Raw genomic sequence first — 21,787 nt, 5'->3', positions numbered from 1 at the left:
TCGATGTCGTCGAGGAGGACATGGTGGCGCCTGCCACGCTTAGTTTATCTTAGCGATGAGGAGTCCAGGTATGAGATATTGGACAACTAAGGCTCGTAACATGGCAGCAGTCGACATATGCTATGGAGTTGGTGGTGGTGTTGTGTCGCTTCGGCGGGTCCAGGGTTGGGAAGACACTCGCATTCTCTCGCCCTTATCGGACTGATGCCTGGTGCGGGTGCTCTTGGTTTAGAGCTGCTCTGGCTGGGCTTTTTCTCCGCTTGCGTGCTCTCTCCCTATATATCTAGTGGTATACTGCCTATGTCGCCTCCAGATGCCCAGGTCTTTGTCGTGTCCTTCTCCGGCAACGAACAGGTATGTCCGCCTCTTTCCTTCCCCTCCTGCTCTACGAAACCTTGGAAGTCGGGGAGGCGAAGGATGGGGTCTCTGATTTACTCCCTATGGTACTCGTGCGTTCATAAAAAATATTATGTGAAGAGTGGAGACAACCAATAAAAAGTCTTGAGATCTTTTTGGTGGATAGTTTATGTGGGTATTGTTGGGAGCCGTCGCAACGCACGGGTAACCTGAAAGGGAAATGTGATCTTAGGCAATTTCTATAAATGTTTTGGTGATTAGATGCTCAACACAAATTGATTTTAAAGGTGATGAACAAAGCAAGAATCAAGGTATGACTCTAGCCTTTGTGAATTGTTTTTTATACTAACATATTCCTCTAAGTGCTAGGAACCTTGATAAATGAACTAAGATTGGATTGAAGATGGTTGGCCAAGACCAGCCAGGATGGACCAGCCTACGGTGCACCGGACTGTCTGGTGTGCATCGGACAGTGTCTGGTGCCCAGGCTGGCCCGGCGATGAACTCGTCGCTCTCGGGAAAAAGCCGAGGGCGCTGCGGCTAAAAATCTCCGGACTGTCCGGTGAGCCATCAGCGTCCGCGCCAACGGTCGGCAGCGCGATCAGCGGGTGACACGTGGGCCGAACCAACGGTCACCAGGCCGCACCGGACTGTCCGGTGCGCCAAGGGGATCAAAGGCTCAACGGTCAGCTTCGCCAGAAGAGGAAAGAAATCGGGCACTGTTCATGTCCGGTGGCGTACCGGACTGTCTGGTACGCCAACCGGCAGAAGGCAAGAATTGCCTACCAAACGGAGATCCAACGGCTCCTAGCTACCTTGGGGCTATAAAAGGGACCCCAAGGCGCATGGAGCAGTACACCAAGCCTCCATTGAACATCCTAAGACGCCTAGACTCCGCAAACACGCATCCGGATCATCGTGATTGAAAATTGAGCACTTTGTGAGCTGTAGACTTGCTGCGTTGTCTTTGTGTGCTCTGTTCTTAACTTGTGTGTGGAGGATTGTTGCGACTCTAGATCTTGTGTGTGTTTCTTTCCCTCCCTTACTCTTGTGCTTTTTGTTGTGATCAACATTATAAGGGTGAGAGGCTCCAACTTGTGGAGATTCCTCTCAAACGGGAAACAACGATAAGGAAGAAAATAGTGGTATTCAAGTGGATCATCGGATCACTTGAAAGGGGTTGAGTGCAACCCTCGTCCATTGGGACGCCACAACGTGGAAGTAGGCAAGTGTTATACTTGGCTGAACCATGGGATAAAATCACCGTGTCTCTTGTGTCTCTTTTCATTGTGATTGGTTTTTCTTCTAAAGTTCTCGCCTAATCACTTGTGCTATTGTTCCCAAGTTCAATACTCATTCGAAAGGAACAATCAAGTGAAGAGTTATCGCTATAGCAACTTGGTTTTAATCTTACTAACATTTCATAACCAAGTTTGGGCTATTTAGTGTTTGTTTTTACAGGATCACCTATTCAATTGGTATCAGAGTCGTACTCGTCATTAAGGGACTAACCGCCCGAAGAGATGGATCCTAAAGGCAAGGGGATGGTGATCAACGACAAGGAGAAGGAGACCCTCTATTAGTCAAAAGACGACAAGCCCACTAACTCGGGCTCGAGTCACAAGAAGAGGGATGGAAAGAAGAAGAGGCACATTAAGAAGATCATTTATTATGACATCGATGCCTCATCTTCTTCACCAAGGGATGACGACGACGAAGACTCTTCATCGAAAAAGAAAATGGTTAATCAAAACTATTCTTTTGATTATTCTCGCATCCCTTATAACTCGAATGCCGATTTACTATCTATTTCACTGGGAAAACCCCCTCACTTCGATGGAGAGGATTATTCATTTTGGAGTCATAAAATTCGTAGTCACTTATTTTCCCTCCATCCTAGTATTTGGGAAATTGTTGAAAATGGAATGCATTTCGATAGCACTGATAATCATGTATTCATAAATGAGAAAATACACAAAAATGCCCAAGTCACTACCGTTTTGCTAGCATCTCTATGCAGGGATGAATACAATAAAGTGAGCGGCTTGGACAATGCCAAGCAAATATGGGATACCCTCAAAATCTCTCATGAGGGTAATGACGCCACCATGATCACCAAGATGGAACTAGTGGAAGGCGAGCTGGGGAGATTCGCCATGATAAGGGGAGAGGAGCCAACACAAACGTACAACAGGCTCAAGACCCTTGTCAACAAAATCCGAAGCTATGGGAGTACAAGATGGACGGATCATGACGTCGTCCGACTCATGCTAAGGTCATTTACCGTTATTGATCCTTGTTTTGTAAATCTTATTCGTGAGAACCCTAGGTACACCAAGATGATGCCCAAAGAAATTCTTGGAAAATTCGTGAGCGGGCGCATGATGGTGAAGGAAGCAAGGTATGTGCACGATGCCTTAAACGGGCCGCTTCCTCTACACGAGTCGCAACCCGTTGCTCTCAAAGCAACCAGCGGCAAGGAGGCGCTACCCAGCAAGGTAGCACAAGTGGAGGCTGTCGGGCTCAACGAGGACGAAATGGCGCTCATCATCAAGCGTTTCAAGACTGCCTTGAAGGAACGCAAGGAGTACCCTAACAAGAACAAATCAAGGGGAAAGCGCTCCTGCTTCAAATGCAGTAAGTCTGGTCATTTCATAGCACAATGTCCTGATAATAACAACGACCAGGCACAAGAAAAGTATGGGAAGAAGGAAAGGAAGAAGAACTATAGGAAAGCGAAGGGCGAGGCACACATTGGAAAAGAGTGGGACTCCGACTATTCTTCATCCGACTCCGATGATGAAGGACTAGTTGCCTCGGCCTTCAACAAGTCTTCTCTCTTCCCCAACGAACGACACACATGCCTCATGGCTAAGGAGAAGAAGGTATGCATATGAGATACACCTAAGTACACTTCTTCTAGTGATGAGGAATTCTTTGATGATGATGAAATAGATAATAGTGATCTTTTAAAAGGATTAGATAGATATAAGGTAGACAAAATAAATGAATTGATTGATGCTCTTAATGAAAAAGATAAGTTACTAGAAAAATAAGAAGATATTCTCTGTGAGGAACATGATAAGTTTATTAGTGTTCAAAAATCTCTTGCACTAGAAGTTAAGAGAAATGAATTGTTGTCTTCTGAATTGTCTACCTGTCATGATTCTATTTCTAGTCTAAAAAATTTGAATGCTGAATTAAATACTAAGCTAGAAAAAGTTAATGTGGTTAGTTCATGTGTAGAGCATGTTGTAATCTGCAATAGGTGTTAAAAATTTTATATTGATGCTTGTAATGAACATGTCTCAACTATCCTTAAATTAAACAATGATGTTGCAAGTCTTAATGCTCAACTTAAGACTTGCAAGGATGACTATGCTTAAGGAGTTATGATCTATGGGAGAACTTTGAGATTTAAATATTAAACTATATTATAAATTGGTTAGTATAAATCATATGAGAGGTTATTCTATAAATAATTATCTTGACTTTAATCTAAGTCATAAATTGACCATAGATCATATTCTAGTTGATTTTAATGATAAGCAGTTTAACCAGACTAACCAACATAAGTTAAATAAATATCTAATTATAAAAGAATGAGATATGGTACAATAAATGTTGTTATTGCATAGTAAATATTCATATGAAGCTAACGCAACTGGCATGATTCAAAATTCGGAGTTAAAATGGGGGAGTTATGAATTTTCGAAGGTTTTATGTATTTGATATGAGATTAATTTAAGAGATAAATTTTAATATGGTTTTCATGTCAAAAAAGAGACACTATGTGATAAACATTATTACAAAATTATAGAAACTGGAATGGATTAATTTGGAGCTAACATGAATTAAATATGAATTATACAAGTTTCTAGCATTATTTTTATACCAAAAATTCATTTTCTAATTTAATTCTAAATATCCTAAGGTTTCTGGACTGGGGACACAATTTTTTAGATAGTTCAGGGCTTATTTTGCAAAATTCTCGGGCCTCAGCGCAGTATTCTTCCAATGCGAGAGGACGGCGTGTTAATTACCCACAATGACAGGGGCCCATTTACAATTGTTCTGAAGCGAATGGGTATTCCCCAACCTCAGTCGTTAGATTCACTACCTGCAGCCGAGATTAGATCTCAATAACAATTGAATCAATAGGTTATGTGGGCCGCCAGATTGGTGATCCACGGCCCGCACGCGCGAATGACCCAGACCGCCAGATTCGCCCTGAGCGGCCAGATTTCCCCCAATCGAACAAGTACACCCTAGATTGATCTGGACCGTTGGCGCATAGATCCACGACCGCGACCCTGTGTTCTACCTTCCACCAGCCAATCCCGGCGACGCACAGGCCCGCAATGGAGTCCCGCGCCGGTGAGCGCCAACCACGCCCCCAGGCTCCCCCTGACTGCCGCCAACAAAAATACGATGCGCGAGGAACCAAGAATACGATAGGGAAGTCCTTACTGGGTAACTCGCGGCCGCAATCCATGGCCACGACAGGGTGGTGCCCCAAGGCGGAGCAATGCTCCCAGTAAGAAATTGGGCCGAAGATCGTGGCCAATCCCACCCGACGACCCCACAAAAAGCTTGAATAGCATCCAGCGATCACTCCCGACTACTTTGCCCCCAACCTGGTATACCCGCAAGGTGACGCCGGCGCAAGCTCAACACAACAATGGCGGACTTCGAACCACTCTCTCTCTCTCTCACCGGCGAGACCCTCGGTTGGTGATGGCGTCCAAGCGACAATGAGATGGGTGCGCGTAGACGACCGACTTCTGTTTTATCGCAGCGGAGAGGCGGTTGGGACTCTAGCTAGCACAGGTAAAGCCGCGACAATGGGGGCGATTTTGTTACGCCCAAGCACCCGGATCGGAGGGGATGACCCAACACGGCGGTCCCACAACGCAGTGATCCCGCACGCGGAGAGGTTGACGCGCTAGGCCCGTTGTGTCAGTGACTGAAGGCGAGAGGGAGGCTATGCAGGCAGCAGCTGGGCCGAGGGGAAGAAGGGCAAGTGGGCTGGTTCCTGCGATTTGAGCCCAAAGCGCCCAATAAGTCTTTTTCTTTTCTTTTCCTCTTTTTCCATATTCTTTTATAATTCTAGTTTATTTCTAAATTCAAAGATTCAAATTTCCAAATTCCAAATATGAATCATCTCCCTAATGAAAATATAACATCTACTATTTATATTAATATTATTTTTCTCGTCACTCATTTAGGGGAGGAATAAATGGGTACATAACCATTTTCCTTTCTCATTTTCTATTTTGTATTTTCATTTGATTTACAAATTTCAAGTTCGAATCCAAAATAAAGTTTAAGAATTCAAATTTTTAATATATATACTCAAAAACAATTATGATGCAATAGATATATATTTATTTTAATTAATTTATTTGTTTGGTAGATGTTTGAATTATGAAGCACACTCATATTGTTTTCTTTCTTTTTTTGAAAAAATAGTATTTTGAAGGTGGGATAAGAAGTAGAAGTTACTTCAAAATTAGATATTCAAATAAATAAATGCTTATGGTGCATCATTTAATGATTTTCATAATTATTTAGTTGAATAGAAAACTTTTCTATTACTTTTTTCCTAAAATAATTCTTGGTTTTCAAAGTTCAGTCCTCAAATTTCAACACTTAAATATAATTTGAGAAATCTGAATTTACTATTTCAATTCTTGATTTATTATTTTTTTCTTATACAAATTTTGGGCCTTACAAATCCTACCCCCTAAACAGAAATCTCGTCCTCGAGATTTGTAAGAAAAGGGTGTATAACTATATTGTCTCAGAACATATGCACAAACAAAAATCTCAGCATGATGCATGATTTATTAGCAACACATGGGGTCAATTAGACCTTATCATTCCTTCTAAAATAGTATCATACCAACCACTAACTAAACTAACATTTAACTAAAATAGTAATATATATATATATATTTATGTAGCTTGGTGGAGCTGGTGGCGGTGGTAGAGGTAGTGGGCGTTGTCGTTGTTGTCTTTCCAACTGTGCTTGCCTTATTTCTTGACGTATCACCAGCCGGTCCTGACGTATTTCTTGGCGTTCTTGTCTTATCTGATTTTGCATTTTGTTAACCACTTCTGCCATTTGTTGTATTACCAGCATTTGGGCAGCAACCACTTGATCGATTCCAACCGGTGGGGGATCTGGAGGATTCATTTTTGTTTGTTGTTGCCTGAAAGTCCTCTCTTCCTGACATTGACCATCAGAGTTAGAAGCATATGGTAAGATAGTTTTTTGCAAGGGAAATTATTTGGTAGGCAGAACGAATAGGCTAGTAGCTGGTTATGAACTGAAGATTCTTTGGCAGAGCTTAATCTGTTGTATTATGTCAAGATTGGGGTAACTAGTCGTATAAGGTGAATATCCAAAGGTAGGATAGAATTTGTCAAGATGAGATAGTCTTCATGATGTAGGTCAAAAGTTTGTTTGTTGTTAGGTGGGGATAGTCAGATTATGCAATTCATCATGACTCTATGGGTTGGGTTAGCACTTCTGCTCATGGTTGAGTTGGTCTAATGTGCTAAGTCAAGTTATGAAGCGTCCCGATCCTTTGAGACTCAAATGTGATACAATTACTAGTCCCAGGAGGCTAGTAACCACATTCCTTACTTCAAATAGCACAGATTTTTGAATAAAGGTTATTACAATACCGGGGTACAAGCTCGAGAGAGAGCCAGAATATAAAACGCGGTAGAAGGCACACTAGCGCAAGCCACAACCAGAACTGGGTGCAGACACAGCCCTCTCAATCAAGCATAGTAGAAAAGAAGTCTTCGGCTGCTGAAAAACATAAATAAATCTGGGTGAATACACTAGGTATTCCGCAAGCCCATCCCGCTCCCGTAAAGAGAAAGAGGCCTATATCATACATGCTTTATATGGTGGAGTTAAAGTCGCTCTTCTTTTCTCAGAGAAAGGCAGTTTATGTAGGGTTTTTCCCAAGGAAATAAAAACAACACAATACTCAACCACCACTGAGCTTCCCGCTCCCGTGGCCTTGTTTTAATTTTCAAATACGCACTTACACACACATTTCCCTATTCCCGGAGGTTGTAAAAATCTCTAATTGTCATACCACACCAGACTCGTCTGAAAGTCGCCTAGAGGGGGGGTGAATAGGGCGAAACTGAAATTTACAAATATAAACACAACTACAAGCCGGGTTAGCGTTAGTAATAAAGGAATGAGTCCGCGAGAGAGGGTGAAAAACAAATTGCAAGCAAATGAAGAGTGTGACACGCGGATTTGTTTTACCGAGGTTCGGTTCTCGCAAACCTACTCCCCGTTGAGGAGGCCACAAAGGCCGGGTCTCTTTCAACCCTTCCCTCTCTCAAACGATCCACGGATCGAGTGAGCTTTCTCTTCTCAATCACTTGGAACACAAAGTTCCCACAAGGACCACCACAAGTTTGGTGTCTCTTGCCTCAATTACAAGTGAGTTTGATTGCAAAGAAAGGATCAAGAAAGAAGAAAGCAATCCAAGCGCAAGAGCTCGAAAGAACACAAGCAAATCACTCTCTCTAGTCACTATGGCGTTGTGTGGAATTTGGAGAGGATTTGATCTCTTTGGTGTGTCTAGAATTGAATGCTAGAGCTCTTGTAGTAGTTGGGAAGTGGAAAACTTGGATGCAATGAATGGTGGGGTGGTTGGGGTATTTATAGCCCCAACCACCAAATGTAGCCGTTGGGAGGTTGTCTGTTCGATGGCACACCGGACAGTCCGGTGCACACCGGACAGTCCGGTGCCCCCTGCCACGTCATCACTGCCGTTGGATTCTGACCGTTGGAGCTTCTGACTTGTGGGCCCGCCTAGGTGTCCGGTGCACACCGGACATGCACTGTTCCTTGTCCGGTGTGCCAGTATGGGCGCGCCTGACTTCTGCGCGCGCTGCGCGCGCATTTAATGCGCCGCAGGTAGCCGTTGGCGCTGACTAGCCGTTGCTCCGGAGTTGCACCGGACAGTCCGGTGCACACCGGACAGTCCGATGAATTATAGCGGACTAGCCGTTGGAGTTTCCCGAAGCTGGCGAGTTCCTGAGGCCGCTCTTCCTTGGCGCACCGGACACTGTCCGGTGTACACCGGACAGTCCGGTGAATTATAGTGCGAGTGCTTCTGGAAATTCCCGAAGGTGGCGAGTTTGAGCTGGAGTCCTCTGGTGCACCGGACACTGTCCGGTGGTGCACCGGACAGTCCGGTGCTCCCAGACCAGAGGGCCTTCGGTTCCCACTTTGCTCCTTTGTTGAATCCAAAACTTGGTCTTTTTATTGGCTGAGTGTGAACCTTTTACACCTGTGTAATCTATACACTTGGGCAAACTTAGTTAGTCCAAATGTTTGTGTTGGGCAATTCAACCACCAAAATTAATTAGGGACTAGATGTAAGCCTAATTCCCTTTCAATCTCCCCCTTTTTGGTGATTGATGCCAACACAAACCAAAGCAAATATAGAAGTGTATAATTGAACTAGTTTGCATAATGTAAGTGTAAAGGTTGCTTGGAATTGAGCCAATATAAATACTTACACGATATGCAAGGATTGTTTCTTTCTTATATAACATTTTGGACCACGTTTGCACCACACGTTTTGTTTTTGCAAATTCTTTTGTAAATCTATTTCAAAGTTCTTTTGCAAATAGTCAAAGGTAAATGAATAAGATTTTGAGAAGCATTTTCAAGATTTGAAATTTTCTCCCCCTGTTTCAAATGCTTTTCCTTTGACTAAACAAAACTCCCCCTAAATGAGATCCTCCTCTTAGTGTTCAAGAGGGTTTTGATATGTCATTTTTGAAATACTATTTTCTCCCCCTTTTGAACACAATAGGATACCAATTGAAAATATTCTTGGAAACGCTAAGTTTTTGAAATTGGTGGTGGTGCGGTCCTTTTGCTTTGGGCTCTTACTTTCTCCCCCTTTGGCATGAATCGCCAAAAACGGAATCATTAGAGCCCTCGAAGTGCTTTCTTCCCCTTTGGTCATAAATAAATGAGTTAAGATTATACCAAAGATGAAGTCCTTTTGCTTGGTGCTCATGTTTTCTCCCCCCTAGAATGGAGAGTTGCGTGGAGCGACGGCGAAGGATGAGTTACGTAGTGGAAGCCTTTGTCTTCGCCGAAGACTCCAATTCCCTTTCAATATACCTATGACTTGGTTTGAGATAGACTTGAAAACACATTAGTCATAGCATATGAAAGAGTCATGATCAAAGGTATATAAAAGAGCTATGTGTGCAATTTTAACAAAAGAAGTTCCTAGAATCAAGAATATTTAGCTCATGCCTAAGTTTGTTAAAAGTTTGTTCATCAAGAGGCTTGGTAAAGATATCGGCTAATTGATCTTTAGTATTAATGTAAGAAATCTCGATATCTCCCTTTTGTTGGTGATCCCTCAAAAAGTGATACCGAATGGCTATGTGTTTAGTGCGGCTATGCTCGACGGGATTGTCGGCCATTTTGATTGCACTCTCATTATCACATAGCAAAGGGACTTTGGTTAATTTGTAACCGTAGTCCCGCAGGGTTTGCCTCATCCAAAGCAATTGCGCGCAACAATGGCCTGCGGCAATATACTCGGCTTCGGCGGTGGAAAGAGCGACCGAATTTTGCTTCTTTGAAGCCCAAGACACCAAGGATCTTCCCAAGAACTGGCAAGTCCCTGATGTGCTCTTCCTATTAATTTTACACCCCGCCCAATCGGCATCCGAATAACCAATCAAATCAAATGTGGATCCCCTAGGATACCAAAGCCCAAACTTAGGAGTATAAGCCAAATATCTCAAGATTCGTTTTACGGCCGTAAGGTGAGCTTCCTTAGGGTCGGCTTGGAATCTTGCACACATGCATACGGAAAGCATAATATCCGGTCGAGATGCACAAAGATAAAGTAATGAACCTATCATCGACCGGTATACCTTTTGATCCACGGACTTACCTCCCGTGTCGAGGTCGAGATGCCCATTAGTTCCCATGGGTGTCTTGATGGGTTTGGCATCCTTCATCCCAAACTTGGTTAGAATGTCTTGAGTGTACTTCGTTTGGCTGATGAAGGTGCCCTCTTGGAGTTGTTTGACTTGGAATCCTAGAAAATACTTCAACTCCCCCATCATAGACATCTCGAATTTCTGTGTCATGATCCTACTAAACTCTTCACATGTAGACTCATTAGTAGACCCAAATATAATATCATCAACATAAATTTGGCATACAAACAAGTCATTTTCAAGAGTTTTAGTAAAGAGTGTAGGATCGGCCTTTCCGACTTTGAATCCATTTGCAATAAGAAAATCTCTAAGGCATTCATACCACGCTCTTGGGGCTTGCTTGAGCCCATAAAGCGCCTTAGAGAGCTTATAGACATGGTTAGGATACTCACTGTCTTCAAAGCCGGGAGGTTGCTCAACATAGACCTCTTCCTTGATTGGTCCATTGAGGAAGGCACTTTTCACGTCCATTTGATAAAGCTTAAAGCCATGGTAAGTAGCATAGGCTAATAATATACGAATTGACTCAAGCCTAGCTACGGGTGCATAGGTTTCACCGAAATCCAAACCTTCGACTTGGGAGTATCCCTTGGCCACAAGTCGAGCTTTGTTCCTTGTCACCACACCATGCTCATCTTGCTTGTTGCGGAAGACCCATTTGGTTCCTACAACATTTTGATTAGGACGTGGAACTAAATGTCATACCTCATTTCTAGTGAAGTTGTTGAGCTCCTCTTGCATCGCCACCACCCAATCCGAATCTTGAAGTGCTTCCTCTACCCTGTGTGGCTCAATAGAGGAAACAAAAGAGTAATGTTCACAAAAATGTGCAACACGAGATCGAGTAGTTACCCCCTTATGAATGTCGCCGAGGATGGTGTCGACGGGGTGATCTCGTTGAATTGCTTGGTGGACTCTTGGGTGTGGCGGTCTTGGTTCTTGCTCATCCTCCTTTTCTTGATCATTTGCATCTCCCCCTTGATCATTGCCATCATCTTGAGGTGACTCATTTGATTGATCTTCTTCTTCATCAACTTGAGGCTCTTCCTCATTTTGAGTCGGTGGAGATGCTTGCATTGAGGAGGATGGTTGATCTTGTGCTTTTGGAGGCTCTTCGGATTCCTTAGGACACACATCCCCAATGGACATGTTCCTTAGCGCGATGCATGGAGCCTCTTCTTCACCTATCTCATTAAGATCAACTTGCTCTACTTGAGAGCCGTTAGTCTCATCAAACACAACGTCACAAGAAACTTCAACTAGTCCCGAGGACTTGTTAAAGACTCTATATGCCCTTGTGTTTGAATCATATCCTAGTAAAAAGCCTTCTACAGTCTTAGGAGCAAATTTAGATTTTCTACCTCTTTTAACAAGTATAAAGCATTTGCTACCAAAGACTCTAAAATATGAAATATTGGGCTTTTTACCGGTTAGGAGTTCGTATGATGTCTTCTTGAGGATTCGGTGTAGATATAACCGGTTGATGGCGTAGCAAGCGGTGTTGACCACCTCGGCCCAAAACCGATCCGAAGTCTTGTACTCATCAAGCATGGTCCTTGCCATGTCCAATAGAGTTCTATTCTTTCTCTCCACTACACCATTTTGCTGTGGCGTGTAGGGAGAAGAGAACTCATGCTTGATGCCCTCCTCCTCAAGGAAGCCTTCGATTTGAGAGTTCTTGAACTCCGTTCCGTTGTCGCTTCTTATTTTCTGGATCCTTAAGCCGAACTCATTTTGAGCTCGTCTCAAGAATCCCTTTAAGGTCTCTTGGGTTTGAGATTTTTCCTGTAAAAAGAATACCCAAGTGAAGCGAGAATAATCATCCACAATAACTAGACAGTACTTACTCCCGCCGATGCTTATGTAAGCGATCGGGCCGAATAGATCCATGTGTAGGAGCTCCAGTGGCCTGTCGGTCGTCATTATGTTTTTATGCGGATGATGAGTGCCAACTTGCTTTCCTGCTTGGCATGCGCTACAAATCCTGTCTTTCTCAAAATGAACATTTGTTAGTCCTAAAGTGTGTTCTCCCTTTAGAAGCTTATGAAGATTCTTCATCCCAACATGGGCTAGTCGGCGGTGCCAGAGCCAACCCATGTTAGTCTTAGCAATTAAGCAAGTGTCGAGTTCAGTTCTATCAAAATCTACCAAGTATAGCTGACCCTCTAACACTCCCTTAAATGCTATTGAATCATCACTTCTTCTAAAGACAGTGACACCAATATCAGTAAAAAGACAGTTGTAGCCCATTTGACATAATTGGGAAACAGAAAGCAAGTTGTAATCTAAGGAAACAACAAGAAAAACATTGGAAATGGAATGGTCCGGAGATATGGCAATTTTACCCAAACCTTTGACCAAACCTTGATTTCCATCCCCGAATGTGATAGCTCGTTGGGAATCTTGGTTTTTCTCGTAGGAGGAGAACATCTTCTTCTCCCCTGTCATGTGGTTCGTGCACCCGCTGTCGAGTATCCAACTTGAGCCCCCGGATGCATAAACCTACAAAACAAGTTTAGTTCTTGACTTTAGGTACCCAAATGGTTTTGGGTCCTTTGGCATTAGACACAAGAACTTTGGGTACCCAAACACAAGTCTTTGACCCCTTGTGCTTGCCCCCAACATATTTGGCAACTACTTTGCCGGATTTGTTAGTCAATACATAAGATGCATCAAAAGTCTTGAATGAAATGTTATGTTCATTTGATGCATTAGGAATTTTCTTCTTAGGCAACTTAGCATGGGTTGGTTGCCTAGAGCTAGATGTCTCACTCTTATACATAAAAGCATGGTTAGAACCAGAGTGAGACTTCCTAGAATGAATTTCCCTAATTTTGTCCTCGGGATAACCGGCAGGGTATAAAATGTAACCCTCGTTATCCTGAGGCATGGGAGCCTTGCCCTTAACAAAGTTGGACAATCTTTTAGGAGGGGCACTAATTTTGACATTGTCTCCCCTTTGGAAGCCAATGCCATCCTTGATGCCCGGGCGTCTCCCATTATAAAGCATGCTACGAGCAAATTTAAATTTCTCATTTTCTAAGTTGTGCTCGGCAATTTTAGCATCTAGTTTTGCTATATGATCATTTTGTTGTTTAATTAAAGCCATATGATCATGAATAGCATTAATATCAACATCTCTACATCTAGTACAAATAGATACATGCTCAACAATAGATGTAGAGGATTTGCGAGAATTAAGTTCAACAATCTTAGCATGAAGAATATCATTTTTATCTCTAAGATTGGAAATGGTAGCATTGCAAACATCTAGTTCTTTAGCCTTAGCAATTAAATTTTCATTTTCTACTCTAAGGCTAGCAAGAGAAATGTTTAATTCTTCAATCCTAGCAAGCAAATCATCATTATTATCTCTAGGATTGGGAATTGAAATATTACAAACATGTGAATCAACCTTAGCATTTACATGTCTAAGGTTGTCAATCATTTCATGGCAAGTGCTTAGCTCACTAGATAGTTTTTGACATTTTTCTACTTCTAGAGCGTAAGCATTTTTAACCTTAACATGTTTCTTGTTTTCTTTAATTAGACAGTCCTCTTGGGAATCCAAAAGGTCATCCTTTTCATGAATCGCACTAATTAATTCATTTAATTTTTCTTTTTGTTCCATGTTAAGATTGGCAAAAAGGGTACGCAAGCTATCCTCCTCATCACTAGCATTTTCATCACTAGAGGTTTCATATTTAGTGGAGGATCTTGATTTTACCTTCTTCCTTTTGCCGTCCTTTGCCATGAGGCACTTGTGGCCGACGTTGGGGAAGAGAAGTCCCTTGGTGACGGCGATGTTGGCGGCGTCCTCGTCGTCGGAGGAGTCGCTAGAGCTTTCGTCGGAGTCCCACTCCCGACAAACATGGGCATCGCCGCCCTTCTTCTTGTAGTATCTCTTCTTCTCCTTTCTTCTCCCCTTCTTGTCGTCGCCTCGGTCACTGTCACTTGATATAGGACATTTAGCAATAAAATGACCGGGCTTACCACATTTGTAGCAAACCTTCTTGGAGCGGGACTTGTAGTCTTTCCCTCTCCTTTGCTTGAGGATTTGGCGGAAGCTCTTGATGACGAGCGCCATTTCCTCATTGTCAAGCTTGGAGGCGTCTATTGGTTGTCGACTTGGTGTAGACTCCTCCTTCTTGTCCTCCGTCGCCTTGAATGCGACGGGTTGAGCTTCGGATGTGGAGGGATCATCAAGCTCGTTGATCTTCCTCGAGCCTTCGATCATGCACTCAAAACTTACAAAATGCCCGATTACTTCCTCGGGGGTCATTTTAGTATATCTAGGATTACCACGAATTAATTGAACTTGAGTAGGGTTAAGGAAAATAAGAGATCTTAGAATAACCTTAACCACTTCATGGTCATCCCACTTTACGCTCCCGAGGTTGCGCACTTGGTTCACCAAGGTCTTGAGCCGGTTGTACATGTGTTGTGGCTCCTCCCCTTTGCGAAGCCGGAACCGACCGAGCTCCCCCTCGATCGTTTCCCGCTTGGTGATCTTGGTGAGCTCATCTCCCTCGTGCGCGGTTTTGAGCACATCCCAAACCTCCTTGGCGCTCTTCAACCCTTGCACTTTGTTATACTCCTCTCTACTTAAAGAGGCGAGGAGTATCGTTGTCGCTTGAGAGTTGAAGTGCTCGATTTGGGCCACCTCATCCTCATCATAATCCTTATCCCCTATGGATGGTACCTGTGCACCAAACTCAACAACATCCCATATACTTTTGTGGAGTGAGGTTAGATGAAAACGCATTAAATCACTCCACCTAGCATAATCTTCACCATCAAAAGTTGGTGGTTTGCCTAATGGGACGGAAAGTAGAGGTGCATGTTTAGAAATGCGAGAATAGTGTAGGGGGATCTTACTAAACTTCTTACGCTCTTGGCGTTTAGAAGTTACGGAGGGCGCATCGGAGTCAGAGGTTGATGTTGATGAAGTGTCGGTCTCGTAGTAGACCACTTTCCTCATCCTCTTTTGCTTGTCCCCACTCCGATGCGGCTTGTGGGAAGAAGATTTTTCCTTTTTCTCTTTGTGGTGAGAAGAGGATTTCTTCTCCTTCCTTTTGGTGCGGGACTCTTCCGATGAAGTGCTCCCATGGCTTGTAGTGGGCTTTTCGCCGGTCTCCATCTCCTTCTTGGCGTGATCTCCCGACATCACTTCGAGCGGTTAGGCTCTAATGAAGCACCGGGCTCTGATACCAATTAAAAGTCGCCTAGAGGGGGGGTGAATAGGGCGAAACTGAAATTTACAAATATAAACACAACTACAAGCCGGGTTAGCGTTAGTAATAAAGGAATGAGTCCGCGAGAGAGGGTGAAAAACAAATTGCAAGCAAATGAAGAGTGTGACACGCGGATTTGTTTTACCGAGGTTCGGTTCTCGCAAACCTACTCCCCGTTGAGGAGGCCACAAAGGCCAGGTCTCTTTCAACCCTTCCCTCTCTCAAACGATCCACGGATCGAGTGAGCTTTCTCTTCTCAATCACTTGGAACACAAAGTTCCCACAAGGACCACCACAAGTTTGGTGTCTCTTGCCTCAATTACAAGTGAGTTTGATTGCAAAGAAAGGATCAAGAAAGAAGAAAGCTGTCGGGGACCATAATTAGGGGTACCCTCAAGACGCCTAATTCTCAGCTGGTAACCCCCATCAGCATAAAGCTGCAAAGGCCTGATGGGTACGATTAAGTCAGGGATCAGTCCACACGAGCGACTCGATCACGCTTCACCCGAGCCTAGCCTCGGCCAAGGGCAGCCGACCTCGAGAGACTTCCGTCTCGCCCGAGGCCCCCCTTTTTACGGCGGACACATCACCGGCTCGCCCGAGGCCTTGGCTTCGCTCAGAAGCAACCCTGACTAAATCGCCACACCGGCTGACCAAGTTGCAGGAGCATTTAACACAAAGGTGGCCTGACACCTTTATCCTGACACGCCCCCCCCCCCCCCCCCCCCCGGCAGAGCCGAAGTGACCGCCGTCACTTCACCGCTCCACTGACCAGTCTGACAGAAGGACAGCGCCGCCTGCGCCACTCCGACTGCGGTGCCACTCGACAGAGTGAATCTGATAGGCAGTCAGGCCTTGCCAAAGGCGCCACGGTGAACTCCGCTCCGCCCGACCCCAGGGCTCGGACTCGGGCTAAGACCCGGAAGACGGCGAACTCCGCTCCGCCCGACCCCAGGGCTCGGACTCGGGCCAAGACCCGGAAGACGGCGAACTCCGCTCCGCCCGACCCCAGGGCTCGGACTCGGGCTAAGACTCGGAAGACGGCGAACTCCGCTCCGCCCGACCCCAGGGCTCGGACTCGGGCTAAGACCCGGAAGACGGCGAACTCCGCTCCGCCCGACCCCAGGGCTCGGACTCGGGCTAAGACCCGGAAGACGGCGAACTCCGCTCCGCCCGACCCCAGGGCTCGGACTCGGGCTAAGACCCGGAAGACGGCGAACTCCGCTCCGCCCGACCCCAGGGCTCGGACTCGGGCTAAGACCCGGAAGACGGCGAACTCCGCTCCGCCCGACCCCCGGGCTCGGACTCGGGCTAAGACCCGGAAGACGGCGAACTCCGCCTCGCCCGACCCCAGGGCTCGGACTCCGCCCTGCCCTCGGCCGAACGACTTCCGCCTCGCCCGACCCCATGGCTCGGGCTCGGCCTCGGCAACAGAGGACAGTCTCAACCTCGGCTTCGGAGGAGCCCCCACGTCACCCTGCCTAGGGCACAGACCCGCCACGTCAACAGGAAGCGCCATCATCATCCTACCCCGAATCGACTCGGGTCACGGAGAACAAGACCGGCGTCCCATCCGGCCAGCTCCGCCGGATGGGCAATGATGGCGCTCCACAAACTCTATGACGACGGCGGCCCCCAGCTCTCTTACGGAAGCAGGGCGACGTCAGCAAGGACTCGACCGCTCCAACAGCTGTCCCTCCGCCAGGCTCCGTCGCACCTCCGACATCCACGACATCACGCCAGCAAGGTGCCAAGACCTCTCCGGCTGCCACATTGGCATGTACCTAGGGCGCTAGCTCTCTCTCCGCTAGACACGTAGCACTCTGCTACACCCCCCATTGTACACCTGGATCCTCTCCTTACGACTATAAAAGGAAGGACCAGGGCCTTCTTAGAAAAGGTTGGCCGCGCGGGACCGAGGACGGGACAGGCGCTCTCTTGGGGCCGCTCGCTTCCCTCACCCGCGTGGACGCTTGTAACCCCCCTACTGCAAGCGCACCTGACCTGGGCGCGGGACGAACACGAAGGCCGCGGGACTTCCACCTCTCTCACGCTCGACTCCGGCCACCTCGCCTCTCCCCCCTTCGCGCTCGCCCACGCGCTCGACCCATCTGGGCTGGGGCACGCAGCACACTCACTCGTCGGCTTAGGGACCCCCCTGTCTCGAAACGCCGACAGTTGGCGCGCCAGGTAGGGGCCTGCTGCGTGCTGACGAACAGCTCGCCGTCAAGCTCCAGATGGGCAGTCTCCAGCAACCTCTCCGGCCCGGGGCGGTGCTTCGTTTCGGGACTCTTGAGTTCATGTCCTTCGACGGCAGCTATGACATGATACTTCTTCCACCGCCGCGCGACAACGACAATGGCTGCCGACAACCCGTCCGCCGGCGGCGGAATCGACGACATCTTCCCCGCGTGGAGGAAGAGCAACATTCGAGCTCGCTCCGTTCTCTCCCCCGCCAACGGAGGAGGAGGCGGGGCCGTCAAGGCCAGGCGGGAGGCCGCGCTTCATTGGCCGTCGAGCGAATCGACGCCCCCGACGCCCCGACGGGAGGCACGCCGGACGTCGACCTCGCGTTCAAGACGGAGGCAAGCGCCGTCCCCCCGCGACACGCCGACCCCGAACAAGAAGACGACGCCAGCGCGCTCGCGGAAAGCCTGCAGGACGTCGCCCTCGTACCTGAGATGACGGTGCAACCAGTCCCCGATGTGACTACGTCGCTCCTCGTCGACCAAAAGGTACCGACTAACTCCCATCTTGCGTCATTTCGACTCGGCCTCAACCCGCCAAACGACCTCGTTTTGGCGGGCGCTCTCATTGAGGCGAGTGCAACCCCACTGGGGTTCCGTATGCGGTCGCCTTGGGACCGGCTGACGGATGTCTCGACCTACGGGCCCTCTGGGTCCGAGGAAGATGACGATCCCAGCATCTGTTGGGATTTCTCCGGACTTGGCAACCCCAGTGCCGTGCGGGACTTCATGACCGCATGTGACTACTGCCTATCCGACTGTTCCGACGGAAGCCGCAGCCTTGGCGACGAGAGCTGCGGCCCAAGCCGTGAATGTTTCCACATCGAGCTAGGGGATCTCTCCGAAGGCAACCATCTCGGCATGCCGGAGGACGGTGATCTTCCTAGGCCGGTGCCTCGCGCCGACACCCCACGGGAGCTAGTTGTGGTCCCCGCTCCGGCGGGGGGTTACGACCCACAACTCGAGCAAGTCCGCGAGGCGCAGGCCAGGCTCAATGAGGGAACAGGAGCGCTTGAGCCGATCCGTCGGGACGTCGGACAGGCATGGGCGGGCCAGCCCCTGGCCGGAGAAATACGTCACCTGCCCCAAGGTCTCCAGCACCGCGTCGCCAACGATGTCAGGGTCAGGCCGCCGCCCGCATCCAGCGGGGTTGGTCAGAACCTGGCAGCCGCAGCGATGCTCCTCCGCACAATGCCGGAGCCATCAACCACCGAGGGTCGGCGAATCCAGGGAGAGCTCAAGAATCTCCTGGAAGGCGCTGCGGCCCGACGGGCCGAAAGCACTGCCTCCCAAAGGCAAGGATATCCCTCGGAACCTCACGCCGCGACTTCCCGATTCATGCGGGAAGCCTCGGTCTACACCGGGCGCACGCGCAACACCGCGCCTGCGGCCTCGGGCCACCTCGGCAACGAGCACCATCGACGCGACCGTCGGGCTCACCTCGACGAAAGGGTGCGCCGAGGCTACCACCCCAGGCGTGGGGGGCGCTACGACAGCGGGGAGGATCGGAGTCCCTCGCCCGAACCACCCGGTCCGCAGGCCTTCAGTCGGGCCATCCGACGGGCGCCATTCCCGACCCGGTTCTGACCCCCGACTACTATCACGAAGTACTCGGGGGAAACGAGACCGGAACTGTGGCTCGCGGACTACCGCCTCGCCTGCCAACTGGGTGGGACGGACGACGACAACCTCATCATCCGTAACCTCCCCCTGTTCCTCTCCGACACTACTCACGCCTGGTTGGAGCACCTGCCTCCGGGGCAGATCTCCAACTTGGACGACTTGGTCCAGGCCTTCGCTGGCAATTTCCAGGGCACATACGTGCGCCCCGGGAATTCCTGGGACCTTCGAAGCTGCCGGCAACAGCCGGGGGAGTCGCTTCGGGACTACATCCGGCGATTCTCGAAGCAGCGCACCGAGCTGCCCAACATTACCGACTCGGATGTCATCGGCGCGTTCCTCGCCGGCACCACTTGCCGCGACCTGGTGAGCAAGCTGGGTCGCAAGACCCCCACCAGGGCGAGCGAGCTGATGGACATCGCTACCAAGTTCGCCTCTGGCCAGGAGGCGGTCGAGGCTATCTTCCGAAAGGACAAGCAGCCCCAGGGCCGCCCATCGGAAGAGGCTCCCGAGGCGTCTGCTCCGCGCGGCGCCAAGAAGAAAGGCAAGAAGAAGTCGCAATCGAAACGCGACGCTGCTGACGCGGACCTTGTCGCCGCCGCCGAATACAAGAACCCTCGGAAGCCCCCCGGAGGTGCAAACCTCTTCGACAAGATGCTCAAGGAGCCGTGCCCCTACCATCAGGGGCCCGTCAAGCACACCCTCGAGGAGTGCGTGATGCTTCGGCGTCACTTCCACAGGGCCGGGCCACCCGCCGAGGGTGGCAGGGCCCGCGACGATGACAAGAACGAAGATCACCAAGCAGGAGAGTTCTCCGAGGTCCGCGACTGCTTCATGATCTATGGAGGGCATGCGGCGAATGCCTCGGCTCGGCATCGCAAGCAAGAGCGCCGGGAGGTCTGCTCGGTGAAGGTGGCGGCGCCAGTCTACCTAGACTGGTCCGACAAGCCCATCACCTTCGACCAGGCCGACCACCCCGACCATGTGCCGAGCCCGGGGAAATACCCGCTCGTCGTCGACCCCGTCATCGGCGATGTCAGGCTCACCAAGGTCCTGATGGATGGGGGCAGCTGCCTCAACATCATCTACGCCGAGACCCTCAAGCTCCTGCGCGTCGATCTGTCCTCCGTCCGAGCAGGCGCTGCGCCCTTCCACGGGATCATCCCTGGGAAGCGCGTCCAGCCCCTCGGGCGACTCGACCTCCCCGTCTGCTTTGGGACGCCCTCCAACTTCCGAAGGGAGACCCTGACGTTCGAGGTGGTCGGGTTCCGAGTGAAAGGATCACGATGCCCAAGAGGGGGGGTGAATTGGGCTTTTCTAAAAATCAACACTAATTAAAACCTAAGCAAGAGCTAAACAAGAGCCCAACTTCACCCCAACAACTAGCACTAAGAATATAATACTAGAAATGTAACAAAGCTAAGATAATACTTCAAATACTTGCTAAACAAATACACAATGTAAAGTGCTTGAATTAAGTGCGGAATGTAAAGCAAAGTTTAGAAGACTCCTCCAATTTTTCCCGAGGTATCGAAGAGTCGGCACTCTCCACTAGTCCTCGTTGGAGCACCCGCGCAAGGGTATCGCTCCCCCTTGGTCCTTGCAAGAACCAAGTGCTCACTACGAGATGATCCTTTGCCACTCCGGCGCGGTGGATCCCTCGAGACCGCTTACAAACTTGAGTCGGGTCACCAACAAGATCTTCACGGTGATCACCGAGCTCCCAACGCCACCAAGCCGTCTAGGTGATGCCGATCACCAAGAGTAACAAGCCATAGACTTTCGCTTGACCAAGAGAAGCCTAATGCAAGTGGTGTGTGCTCTAGGTGGCTCTCACTAGCGCTAATGAGGAACAAGCGCGGATTATGATTCTCTAATCTCCTCACTAGGCTTTTGGTGCTTGCAATACTCTACCAAGGTGCTGGAATAAATGTGGAGTGCAAGACATTGAATATGGTGGGTGGAGGGGGTATAAATAGCCCTCACCCACCAACTAGCCGTTACAGGCAATGTGTTGTGCGATGGCGCACCGGACAGTCCGGTGCGCCACCGGTGCGCCAACGGTCACTTCCAACGGCTAGTTCTGACAGCTAGCCGTTGGACTTATGGCGCACCGGACAGTGAACAGTTCACTGTCCGGTGCACATCGGACAGTCCGGCGCGGTGTCCGGTGTGCCACTAAAATTCATTTCCGAAGGCTGCGCTCTCGGGTTTCTGCGACTGGGAGAGTCCCTGCCGTGGACCAGCCTGGCCCACCTGGCAGAGGGTGCACCGGACAGTCCGGTGCCCCAAAGCCAGAAACACTAAGTC

The sequence above is a fragment of the Zea mays genome, chromosome 2, assembly GCF_902167145.1.
Source record: "Zea mays cultivar B73 chromosome 2, Zm-B73-REFERENCE-NAM-5.0, whole genome shotgun sequence".
Lineage (NCBI taxonomy): Eukaryota > Viridiplantae > Streptophyta > Magnoliopsida > Poales > Poaceae > Zea > Zea mays.
This window is presented reverse-complemented; position numbering follows the sequence as displayed.